General features: G+C 43.0%; 1 non-coding gene across 1 annotated transcript; it reads right to left on the bottom strand.

The window, feature by feature from the left end:
- Positions 1–9,349: 9,349 nt before the first annotated feature.
- LOC131274141 (small nucleolar RNA SNORA9) lies at positions 9,350–9,485 on the bottom strand. Its single transcript, XR_009181352.1, has one exon. It is a non-coding gene; the product is annotated as a small nucleolar RNA SNORA9 (small nucleolar RNA).
- Between the last annotated feature and the right edge of the window lie 4,279 nt (positions 9,486–13,764).

Raw genomic sequence — 13,764 nt, 5'->3', positions numbered from 1 at the left:
TAATGTGGAGAAAGTGGCCATGGCAGGTGCTGAGGGTAGGGAAAGGGAAGAAGAATTATGATGTGGGGACATTTTCAGGACTTGGAGTTGTCCTGGGTGGTACTGCATGGACAGTTGCTGGACATTGTATGTCCTGCCATGGCCCACTAGGTGGACTGGGTGAGAATGTAAGCTACAATGTAAACCACTATCCATGTGGTACAGCAGTGCTCCAAAATGTATTCACCAAATACAATGAATGTGCCACGATGATTAAAGGTTGTTGATGTGGGAGTAGTGGGGTGAAGGGGGTGGGGGCTATATGGGGACATCATAGATTTTTTAATGTAACATTTAAAAAATTTAAAATTAAATTAAAAAATATGTATATAAGGGACTCCCTTAAGAATACAATGGAAATAAAATATCAACCATCTGTCTAGTAGAGTGGAAAGAATCTGATGCTGATAAGAACAATTAGGTGTTCTAGGCCCAATTGCCTGCCTCTGTGCTCTGCATGATTTGGTCAGCTACTTGGAGATAATCCAGGAGACATGCGTCTTAGAAACAATTAGGTGTTCACATTCTGACCCAAGTAGGCAAAGGTTTTGTCAAGTAGAGGAAGTATTTTCTAAATGCTGAAGGCCACAAAAGATCTTTAAGCAGTTTAGGCTGGTGGGAGCAACATATTCTGAGGGTGGGAGTTTAGGGTTACAAGGGAAACAAGACGACAGTAGATGAAGCTGTTCACAAAACAACATGAGGTTTTGGTATCCCTGTTTGTGTTCCTATGGAAATGCCGTGGCATGCCATGATTCCCTGGCAGCTCCAAAGACAGCAAGGATTGGGTGAGCTCCGCGGAAATGGTGGCACCTGTTTTGAGCTTTACCTGCCCTACAACAAGAGAACAATCAGTCAAAATAAAATCTACTTGCCTACTCTTTACCTTCATTTTCATATCACATCATCAGTTGCTTAATAGCAAGTACATTTCAAAGAAATGTATATGCCTTGGATTGGTATATAGTTAGTCTGTCTGTTTAGAAACAGCATCATGGCCAAGGAAAAGTTCCAGCAGGAAGACAAGCTGGCATTAATCTTAACTTAGAGACGCTAACAAGTTTCTTAATTACAGTGAATGAGGGTTATCATTTGCAAACCACCTCTCCCCATCAGGAGAAGGTGTGAAGAGGTGACAGTCTTTTTATTTTGCTTGTTTTTTCTTCCCAATTTACATTCAGCCTACATTAGGGGAAGGAGGGAGGGAAGCAATCCTGATGTGGTAAAATGCTAGAGAAAGGGAATGTCGGGCTATGGACAAAAACGTATTAATCTCTAGGACTTCAGATTTCACCTAAGGAAACAAACATTTCCTTCTGCCGGGAGAGCCCAGGGCTCCCGCACCTGCTGGAAAAGGGAGATAAGATTCAGCAGCTGAGCCAGGCTCTGTTGCACTTCAATCAGAAGGGTTTTTGTACAGCAAGAAATCAGAGAAATATCACGGGGTTGGACGTTCGGCCCAGGGACCAAGGTGGAAATCAAACATGAGTAAAATCCAAACTTTCCTCCCTCGGTTGTCTGTGCCTTGTGATCCTGGTGTTATAAAATGACCTATAAGCTCACTCTTTGCAGTCAGACTCTGATATCCTACGGGGTAAAGATAAAGATGAAGCCTTTAAGCAAACTTGAGAATCGAGTGCACATTTTCTCTGTTTCTCTGAAAGACAAGATTCAGTCACTGGGTGAGAATAACTTGCCTGAGTGATAGTTTCAGAAATTTACTGGGGAGCATCATCATAGATTCTGAACAGAGCCTTGTTCAATGGTCAGAAAGGGAAACTCAGTTTTTGTATGAGTGAGAGACTAAGAGAAACCACTGTGTGTACAATTTTGGCAAGGGAACCAAGCAGGAAATCAAACGTATATATTTTTCCAACTGTTTCTTACTGTTTCTGTCCATTGGATTTGCTTTTTGTTCCTTTTTGTGTATTGTGGTCCAGGCCAGAGATGTAAAAAATTTCATTCCCAGATTAGATACAGAGAAGGGAAAATTGTTCCATAGGAGGCTAGCTGATGGCTAATTTTTCTGATTTCCAAATGAAAATAATTTAATGGGAGAAGGGGTCTTGGTGCCCCTCTCAGGGAAGGTTTTTGTAGAGGAGGAAACTTAAGAAGCACTGTGGTTCACTTTTGGCCAAAGGACCAAATTGGAAATCAAACGTTAAGTACATTTTTCCTCCATTATTTGTGAAGTTTTTGCAGAGTTGTAACATTTGTGTGAATTTGTGATATTTAGGCTAAATTAACCCTAGTGACCCAAAAGTAAATGGCAGAAAATCTGCCAATTAGGTAAGCCAACAAATTGTTGGATTTTTTAAAGGTGAATAGGATTGGTAGGGAGAAAGAGAAAGAAAGAGCTGGAATTCCCTCCAAATTAGCCAACCTAGTCTGATTAGGTTCAAAAAGAGGAGGTTTTTGTTGAGGGGGGAGTGTGGGTCCTATCACTGTGGCTCACCTTCGGCTCGGGGACCAAGGTGGAGCTCAAACGTAAGTGCCCTTCTCCAACCATTTTTCTTGTAGATTTGTGAAGTTGGGGGCTTTTCATATTTGGGATATGGGTTGAAGTCAGTTCTAGGGAGAATGGGATTCTCCCTGAAAGCAGATGAGTAAGGGGCTGACAATCAGCTCATCTCAGTTGATGCGGCATTTAAATGGCCAGATTTTCTCCATATCAGCCAATCTAGTAAGAATGACAACAGGAAGGTATTTTTGTTGAGGAGAAAGTAATTAAGCTAATACTGTGAATCACCTTTGGCCGAAGGAATCATCTGGAGATTAAATGTAAGTAATTTCTCTCTACTGCCTTCTGAAATGTATGTCTAATTGCCAGTATTGTCTAATAGAGGCTTAAGCATAAGTTTTGTGGCGATAATAGAGAGCATTTCAGATTTGTCATCAGTTTAAGAAAGTTAGACTCAGTTCCAAATTTAGATTTGGAGACAAAAAAAAATGGTGAAAATTGATCTAAATTAAATAACTCAGAAAAAAGTGTGTAGATTAATGAAGAACCCTTGGAATTATAAAGAACAAAAGTAATTTCATTTTCATTGGGTTTTGCCAAATATTTTATTGATTTTTTGCTCATCATATATGATTAAGAAAAGGAGAGAAATGTATTTCTTAGTCTGTATTTTCTCTTCTGCCCGAGAATTATTTTACAAGTAGAAAAATCAATAGTGTGAACTAAAAGCCAGCAAACAGTGAGAAAAGTATACCCAATTGTCAAGTAGAAGAGGTGGCTTAATGTAATTTTTTAGAGTCTGAGTGGTAGACTGTCAAAATCAGCTTAGAATGTTCATGCTCTTTTATAGGAAGAAGGCCTTAACATGTTATCTTCTTTTTGTTGTAATCCAATTTTTACATTAGACTAAACATGAAATGATCTTTTATGATAATGGTGGCAAGACTCTTGTCCCCAAAAGCCCAGTTTCAAAGAAATGTTTAAACAAAGGAAAGTAAAATTTGTGCAGTTTTAATTGGCCAAGGACTTGTATAAAAGCAGGAAACATTTTACTTAAAGAGTGGCCACATTTTTATACCACCAAGGAGGCCATGGCACAGCTAGCGTGGGCCATAGACTTCTTGGCAGTATTTTTTCATGATTGAGTGACTTCCGTGGCCATGGTGCTCATGTGGCAGTGAGTGCCCGGCTGCTAAGGTCTGCAGCAACCCGGCACTGATCCGTTTAAATTTGCCATGGCCTGATCTTCGTGACACACAGTGATACAAATAATGCCACGAATGAAATGCGGTGGACATAACCTAATGGGAGAAAAACAAGTAACATATCTGTTAGAGATTTCAGATATAAAATGCACATTCATTTCTATTATTATATCCCCTTAATTAATTTTCACTAGGGGACTATAAAGAACTGAAAGCAATTTTTTTCAGTGATATATAAATTATTTCAATACCTGTGATAAAATTTATTTAAATGATAAAAGCATAATCCAAAAGAAATAAATGTATATAAGTCTTTCAGGGCAAACTTCACAGCAGCAAAAATCTAATTTAATGTCAGCAGTCTAACCTCTCAGGTCTTGATAAATTTTACTGAGTTCACATCAAATATCATTTATTACTAACAGATTAATAGAAATAAGCTAATTTTGTGATGTTTTTAATTTTCAAAAATTTAACTGATTTGGGTAGGAGTATGATATTTCAGTTGTACAAAATACCTAATTATTTATAAATGTGATTGATATTTTTACATATATATATTTTCAATACCTTAATTCTTTGATAGAAAAAATTAATCTAGGTATTATAATCCCATCGCCTCTAAAAGAATTTATTAATTTGGCTTTCCTTAGCATCAGCTGATTTCAAAAGTGATGTTTAAGGGGGATTATTCTGGTCTCGACCAACTTGGCAGGAGTATTTAGGGCCTATAAAACTCTATTAAAAGCTAATAAGATTACTTGAAATAATGCCCAGATCTAATGGAGTAATTGTTCGATGTTTAAATGTGTAGGGAAACAAAGATGGGAATATCACAGAATGTTTCCCTCTCCTTAATTTCTACAGATCACATTATTTTTCCACCATGGCTAATTTTATACAATTCTTGGGAAAATTAGTCATGTAAGTTTAAAAGAGAAATATAAAAAGTGCAGTGTCTTATGTTGAACTGCTTGGCTAGCTTTATAAAAACCATAAACTCATCTGCTGACTTCTAGCAAAGGATTCTGGATTTGTTTTGTGACTTTAAAGGAGAGCAAACTGAGTGGGCTGTTGGGGACTTGCTGTCCCACTCGGGGCTGGAACACAAGGGGCATTTCCAGGGGCCACCTGGCAGCTGCTCAAGGTCAGAGCTGAAGCCAACCAGCTCCTCCTGGGCAGGTGGCCAGGTTCACAGTGGACCCCAGATCATCTCAGCACCCCTGGGCTGGCTGAACCTCGCCCGGCACAGCTAGAGACTCGGGCCAGGGCCCAGGACTCACCTAGAACCTCTGGGGAGGGGAGAGTGGGTGGCAGGGCCCAGAAGGCAAAGGGGCCTCCCCATCCAGGGCAGACACGGGCTTGGACCCACTCTGCAGGGTGCATCCAGCCCTGCCAAGGCGAGGGAAGCACGGGGGGTGGGGGCAGCCTCGAGCCTAGGGCAGCTCTGGAAGGGGGACGGGGCAGTGGGAGCCGGAGCCTTCCCCAGCGGCCGCTGCCTCGTCTTCCTCCACGGGGACAGCGCACACCTGTCCTGGGTTCTGAACTCTGGGGGTCAGAAGAAGAGGTGTGGGTTTCTCTGCCTGTGGCACTGAGATCACTGCACAAGGCAGGGAGAGCAGGGGAAGGACAGAAGGTGAGGTCAGACCAGCGAGCCAGGAGACCTCAGGGGGTGTCAGAGTTAGAACAGCGATGAGCCACCCGAACGCAAGGAAAGAGCCACACGAGACAGAGGTTGTTGATGTGGGAGGAGTGGGGGGGCATATGGGAACCTCTTATATTTTTTAATGTAACGTTTTTTTTTTTATCTCGGTATCTTAAAACAATACAGCCTCGCGGCTGCACTGACACGGAGTAGGCATGCTGCTGTGTGTCTGTCCCCACGCCCCGCCTGACCACCCGTCTGTGCTTCCCTCCCCAGGGAGCGTGGCCAGCCCGTCCCTTCCTCTTCCCCCGTCCCCGGAGCAGCTCGCTTCTGGAACGGCCTCCGTCGTGTGCCTGTGAACGGCTACTGTCCCGGTAACGCCAAGGTCACCTGAAGGTGGACGGAGCCGAGTGGACCAAGGACGTCCAGAGCAGCGCCTGGAGCAGGACAGCGGGGACGGCACCTCCACCTCCACAGCGTCCTGACGCCGCCCGCGGCCCAGCACAGCGCCCACACCAAGGAGGACTGCAGGTCACCCCGAGGGCCTGCGCTCCCGCTGGTCAAGAGCTTCACCAGGAACCAGGCTGGAGCCTGCGAGGCCGCCCCGCCCAGGGCGCTGCCCTCTCCCCAGAGATGCCCGAGCCTCTCAGTCCTGCAGCCCCTCCCCAGCTCAGCTTCCCCTGCCCCTTTAGGTCAAAGATCCTAATATTTGGGTCAAAAGAACAAAAAGAATGAACTAATAAAGTAAATGAAAATGCTTTGCACCTGTGGTTTCTCTTTCTTAACTTAATGTGGTAATGCATTGTTTTTCAAATTGCCAATTTTTTCTTCTAAGGAACTAAGTCATTAGTTGCCCCAAGGACACCACCATTTAAGAAATCCATCCTCTACCCTGCCCTCTATAAGAGCCCACTGTCTTCAGAGCCTGCTCCACCGCACAGGGCATGAGAGGCTGCCTTGCTTTCCCTTCTCAGCCAGCCCATGTGGTCTTTCCAGGGAGGCAGTTCTCAAAGTCACACATGCTTGATCCTGTTAAACGTGTCCTGAGAACTTAACCCAAAGCAACTTTTTAGAAGGAAACAGCTATAAGGAGAGTCATTCCCTGCAGCGTTATATTTAAACACACACACACAGAAAAAACCAGATACCACCTAAATGAGCAAGCAATAAGAAAATGTTTAAGTCCATTAAGGTACTTCAAATTAATGGAGAGTATTAAGCCTTGGTTACATTTTTATTTTTATTTTTAAAGACTTATTTATTTATTTGTTTCTCTCCCATTCCCCCCCACCCTGGTTGTCTGTTCTCTGTGTCCACCTACTCCATCTTCTTTGTCCGCTTCTGTTGTTGCCAGTGGCATGGGAATCTATGTTTCTTTTTGTTGCCTCAGCTCTCTGCATGTGGGGCACCATTCCTGGGCAGGCTGCACCCTCCTTCACGCTAGGCGGCCCTACCCAAGGGGCGCACTCCCTGTGCGTGGGACACCCCCACGCGGGGGACACCCCAGTGCAGTAAGGAACTCCTTGCAGTGCATCAGCACTGCACGTGGGCCAGCTCCACACGGGTCAGGGAGGCCCGGGGTTTGTACCTTGGACCTCCCATGTGGTAGATGGATGCCCTCACCACTGGGCCAAGTCCACCACCTTGATTACATTTTTAAAGGCATATTGGGGGCCTTCTGTCTTCCAAGCACCCTAACAAGCACTTTAATGCTCACAACGCTGTGAGGTTAAAAATGAACATTAAACTATTAAGCAGGTTCTATACAGTTCAGAGCTGGTCATTCCATAATCCAGCAGTTCCACTCCTAGAGGGAATCATTCCACTCCTTACACCTGTCCACCAAAAAAATATATATGCAATAGTGCTCAGAGCCAAAAACTGCAAATAACTGAAATGTCTACAACAGTGAAAGGGATAATTTCCTTGTGCTATACTTACACATTGGAACACAGCTCAGTAAGGAGACTCAAGAAACCACAACTACACCCAACAATGTAGATGAATCTTATAAGCATGATGCTAAGCAGAAGAAACCAAATGCAAAAGGTACATTCTATATGTTTCTATCCATATGAAATTCAATATCAGAGGGAAGTAAAATAAAGTTAGACATTGGGATGGGGTTCCTCTTGCATCAGGTGGGGTGGGGGGATGACTGGGAGGGCCAAGAAGAGGGTCTGGAGCTCTGCACTATTCTGCCCTCCATTTGTGCAGTGCTGCTTTGTGAGAGCTGTACGATTACGACTTGTACACTTTTCTGTATGTATATTATATTTCAAAATAAGTTCATCTAGAGGAATGTCTAAGACCCAGTTTACAGGTAAGAGAGGCTGAGAAGAATAGTAACAGGTCGAGGCCGTACAGCTGGTAAATGGTGGGCAGGGATCAAATCCCTCCTGCCTGAATCTGCCCTCTGAAGCCCCCACTTCTCTTCTTCCAGCGCTAACGGGGCTCCACAGACCACGGGGTCAGATGTGCTCCTTCCTGGCCTCCATCCCCTAGTGAGGAGCACCAGGTATGGAAACAGAAGGGAGCAGGCTTCAGCACAAGGACAGCGCTGGGGGCCCACATGTGAAACGTCACGTATTGGGGTGGGGTGGGGGAGCATGTGACACCCACTCTGATTCTCCTTCCACTCCTGTGTGGGCACCGAGCCTTCCCCTTTCATTCTCCCACCCATCCAGCTAACACTCACTGAGTTTGCTCTCAGCAAACACTCTTAAGGAAGTACAGAGACACCTAAGGCAGCATCCCTTCCCTGGAACAATTGATAACCCAGTTTTTTTACTCTTTTTCCTTTCCCTCGTCCAACCTAGAGCAGTGGGTGGGAAAGCACGGTGGTGGGAAAGCTGGATAGGGACACCACTTGCTATCCTTCCTCTAAAGAGTATTCTCTATTATCACATTTTTTAAACTTAGAAGGTCTGAATAGAGTTCAGAAAGGCTAAATACCTTCCCTTCAAATTACATGAACTTACACATCCCTGGGAGCCACATTCAACAATTAAGGGCTCCCCTCTTTCTTTTTTACCCCACAGATATAAAACCACCTTTATTCAACCACTCCCACCCCACCCAAGGCTTAAGTCTCAGCTGGACACTCTACCCACCAGTGTTACTCCAAGAATCAGAAATTCCAATGACTTTTTGGGGAGGTCATTTACCTCCCCCTCCCTGTTGTTTGCACTCACACTATCTGCTCATCTTCTTTTCTTTTTAGGAGACACTGGGAACTGAACCCGGGACCTACCATGTAGGAGCGAGGTGCTTGATCCACCCCTGTTCATTGCTTGTTATGTCTCCCACTGTTTTTCCTCGTTGCATCATCTAATTGCATCAGCTTGCTGTTTTCTTTAAGAGGCACCAGGACCAAATCTGGGGACTCTTATGTGATAGGCAGGTGCTCAACTTCTTGAGACACATCAACTTCCTCATCACTGCACAGATTCCATGGAACAGCCTGATGGACACCGAAGGCACAGGCTTTCAAGGATATTCCAGCTCTGGCATTATGGGAATTTTGTTGCTCAAACACCAGGGGAATGGTAGACTCCAAAGTGCCGAAAACCATGGTCGGAAGACATCACAGCCGAAATTTGTCTCCAACAGGAACCCTGCTGAGGCCCAGCATGTTCAGCCTCTGCTCCCTTACTGTTCTGGAGCTACAACTATTCCTCAACATTGAAACTAAGCTGAGTGTCAGCAGGTTTGGCACAAGATGGGTGCTCAGCAGACATTCTCACCTGACTCTCCAATGCTCTTTCATTAAATTCGGCTCATACTGCCCTCACCCTCCCCTAGTTCCTTAGGCATTCAGCTCTTCAGTAAAAACTTAGTCTTTGTTTCTCTAATCAAACATCCTGTATACTCAGAGCCTCGGAAAATCTGAATCTTAAATTTTACTTTCTGTTAAACAAGCCAAACATGGCCAGGTGGCTGCAATATTAGACAGTGCAGACAAAACACCAGGTACACGAGATTCAGGAGGGGGCAAGCAATTGTCTAAATTTCTATTATCTTGCTCTGTAGACAGAGCAGAGCAAGGTCTCAAACCATTTCAAAACTGTTCTTGCAAGCACTGTAGGAATGCACAGGGTTTCACTGCAGACCCAAGCATGCTGGAGCCTTGCAGGACCCTCATTCTTCTGTAATTCTTCTATGAACCTGATATCAGCTTCTCTTCAGAAAGCAACATTCTGAAACCAGAACCTCCAGAACCCAACAAGTAAAACCAGGTGTCATGGGATGAATTGTGTCTCCCGAAAGGGTATATTGAAGTGTGAACCTCCCCATACTGTGAACGTGGCCTTATTTAGAAATAGGGTCTTTGCTCATGCACTTAGTTCACATAAGGTCATGTTGGACTGGGGTGGCCCTAACCCAGTGGCTGGTGTCCTAGTAAGGAGGGGGCGATTGGAAACCCCAGCTCGGGAAGGTCAGGTAGGGAGTGCAGGGACACACCTGCAAGCCAAGGAACGCCAAGGCTTGAGGGAAGCCCCAGGAGCTGTGGGAGAGGAGGGGCGGTTTCTCCGTCTGAGCCTCCAGAGAAACCAACCCTGCAACACCCTGATTTCCAGCTTCTGCTCCCCAGGACCATGAAAGAATACATTTCTGTTTGCTTTTTAGTTCAATAAAACTTTGCCTCAGGCTGCCATGAGCAGAGGTTTTTCCAGGAACTGGATGGAAGAGAAGGTGGACCAGACAGGTCCAGCATCCCTCGGGGGTTCCCTGGACTTCACAGACTGTCCTGATGGTGGGGATTTTCCAGGCGGCTGGAGGACAGGTGGTGGAATCCCGAGCTGACCTAGGCAGTTTCTGCTGTTTTCAGTCACGAAGTTTGTGCCCTTTGTTGCAGTATCACTACGAAACTAACCCAATGGGGCTGGCAAAGGAGAGTGCTCAGCTCCCCAAGTGCAAAACATTGCTGAATTTTGTCTGAGAGTTTTTTGTGTAAAAAGCAGAACTCAAAATCAATAAACTTCGATACTTAGCCTAGATGATTTCCAAGCAACAAGTTCAGTCATGTCCCAGGTTCATCTTGCTATGTATACAAACTACATGAGGAAAGGTAAAATGGTAAGGTGAAAAAAAATCTGTTAAATTGAATGGAACTAAGAATTACGATTTGGGTAATACTTCATCTGTCTAGATTGCAAAAGATGCTAAAAGTAAGATATCAACTGCAAAGAAAGAATGAACTGTCGATAAGGTCAAGGTAGGCTTGATAACTTTGTAAGTGGAAAGACATTAGGCATGTGCATAGGGATCACTTCAAACAAGGAGCAGAAATGAGGAACAGAGATGGGAATATCCTGGGAATATCTGTGGAGGACCCTCTTGTCTAATGATATGTGAAATAGTCAGAAGACATGTGTAAATTTAATACCTGATACTCCTTCATATCAGGTATTAAATTTTTAATAATTCACTTATTTTTTCTAATATAAAATAAAAAGTTTTATAATTCACAGTAGTTACATTATTAAATCTGATGTATATATATCATCCAACATACAACCAGTAGATGCTTAATGGTCATTTTTTATTGAATTTAAGAAGAATATCTAAGCTACCCAAATAGATTTCAACCCATCTTTTTAATCAAATTTTAGATTGAATTGATCCTAGCTTGTCTTATAGACTTTGTGGAAGCTTCCATGCAGCTACGTCAGGTACACACATATTCCAAATTAGGATTTTTATACTGCTTTGTAGCAAAGTCTCTCTGAGTCAAACAAACAGATGCCACTTAAAAGTTTCTGTTGAATGAACAGACAACATTAAGTCAACAATTATTTCAGTCTACAAAATTGTTATCAGGTCATTCACATTTTTTAAAAATTTATTGAAGTGTATCACTCATACATAAACATACATAAACAATACATGTATAATAATAATAGTGAACTTACAAAACAAACATATATAACATCATACAGGAATCTCCTACCTCACCCTACCACCATTAACTTGCACTATTGCTAAACATTTTTAACTAGTTTTTTTTTTGTTTTTGTGTCTATTTTTTTAATGTTACATTAAAAAACATTTTTACATTATGTTACATTATGTTACATTAAAAAACATCCTTATTTTTTGGTCTTTGCTGTTGCACTTGGGGAATTGTTGCTGTTCCTTTAGGGACTGTGATAGAGCTCCCCTGGCTAGGAAGTCAGCACTCCCTCAGTTGTTGTTTTTAATTGTAACCACTATGAAAATATCCAAACATTTTTTTAATGTTACATTAAAAAAATATGAGGTTCCCATATATCCCTCACCCCCTCACCCCACTCATCCCCCCACAACAAAAACCTCCTCCATCATCATGAGACATTCATTGAATTTGGGGAATACATCTCTGTGCACCGCTGCACCTCATGGTCAGCGGTCCACACCATAGCCCACAGTCTCCGACAGTCCACTCAGTGGGCCATGAGAAGACATACAATGTCTGGTAACTGTCCATGCAGCACCACCCAGGACAACTCCAACTCCTGAAAATGCCCCCGCATCACATCTCTTCCTCCCACTCCCTAACCCCAGCAGCCAAAATGGCCACATTCTCCACACCAATGCCATATTTTCTTCAATTACTAATCACAATAGTTCATGAGTAGAATATCAGTAAGTCCACTCTAATCCACACACTATTCCTCCATCCTGTGGACCTTAGAATGGTTGTGTCCACTCCACATCTATATCAAGAGGGGGCTCAGATTTCACATGGATGCTGGATGCAATTCTCCTGCTTTCAGTTGTAGGCACTCTTGGCTCCCTGGTGTGGTGGTTGACCTTCTTCACCTCCATGATAGCTGAGTGGGGTAAGTCCAATAAACCAGAGTGTAGGAGTTGCAAGTCTGTTGAGGTTCAGGGCCTGGCTATCACATGGTCACTCCAGAGATTCAAGTCCCCTGGGTATACATTAAATCCCAGCATCAACAATAGTTCCAGTAAAAGTAACAGGAGAGGATTGTGGACAAAGATCACATCTGAGCCCAGCTCCATCACACAGAAACACAAACTCCAATGTAGTGCCAACTGACATGTCACTGAACTCCATCTGCCATGACCATAGAACCTGTGGGTCTCTGTAGCCCTCAGAAGATCCAATACCTGGGGTTTTATCTACTTTATCTGTCTCTGGGACTCTGCTGAGGTATGCATAAGAGCAACCCCTCTGATAACCTCCTGGCTCTTTTTGGAGACTCATAACCATATAAACTCATTTGTCCTTTCCATTTCCCCCGTTTATTCAAGTCAAAAGCATTTTTAACTCCTGGTATTATATGTAGACTGAGATATTCTGCTGGTCTAAATTGGCCCTTTTATTCAAGGACATATTCTAATTACATCATCAGCTGGTACTTAGTAGTAATCCCTCAGCACCAGGGAGGCTCATCCCTGGGAGTCATGTCCCACACTGGGGGGAAGGCAAGACATTTACATGCTGAGTTTGGCTTTAAGACTGGCCATATTTGACCAACATGGACACTCTCAGGAGGTAACTCTTAGGCATCCTGCAGCTCTAGTCCTTGTTCTTATTTCAGGTGCACAGGCTTACAAGCATAGTCATTAGTGTCAAGGGCTCATTGTTGGGCCTTCCTTATTTTTTGGTCTTTGCTGTTGCACTTGGGGAATTGTTGCTGTTCCTTTAGGGACTGTGATAGAGCTCCCCTGGCTAGGAAGTCAGCACTCCCTCAGTTGTTGTTTTTAATTGTAACCACTATGAAAATATCCAAACATTTTTATGTACCCTGGATATATGTCCTGGAGAACTCCTTGCCAACCATGGGTACCCTGTCAATAACACCCCACACCAGTATTTCTCCCCAGCCATTGTTCAACCTTTCTCTGATCCAAAACTTCTTCAAAAATGAAGCCCAATATATTGCCAGGTTCCATTAATAGTAAAATGGAATACAGTGATGAGTTTAAAGGTTAGATATAAAATACATATATTAATTTAGAAAAATTAAGGTAAAAATAAATTGGGGTATCAAAAAAAAATGCAAAAGCTTTGTTTTTGATTTTTTCCCTTCCATCACTGCAATAAGTATTGCCCTGTATTCAAATTGGCAAGGAAACTTCTTCCGTCCTTTCCTCAGTGTCTACGTCCTTTTTCTTTTTCTTTTCCTAATTATTAAGCTTATCTTCACAAAAGTTTTGGATCACAGTAATTCATATATACAATATACAGTACTCCCACATATCCAACATAAAACCCTTTTCCCTTCCACAGCAATAATCTTTTTACATATTCATACTATATTTACTGAAACTGATGTACAGATATTGAGATGATAGCTTTCAAACAAGGTAACATTTGGGTTTACATTGTGGTTTATATTTTAGACTATACAATTTCTAAAATTTTTAATCACCTTATGTTTTACATTATGATTTACATTTTA

Source organism: Dasypus novemcinctus, chromosome 17 (assembly GCF_030445035.2).
Source record: "Dasypus novemcinctus isolate mDasNov1 chromosome 17, mDasNov1.1.hap2, whole genome shotgun sequence".
NCBI classification, from domain to species: Eukaryota; Metazoa; Chordata; class Mammalia; order Cingulata; family Dasypodidae; genus Dasypus; species Dasypus novemcinctus.
Note: the sequence above shows the minus strand (reverse complement) of the source record. Positions and strands in the feature narration are given on the sequence as shown.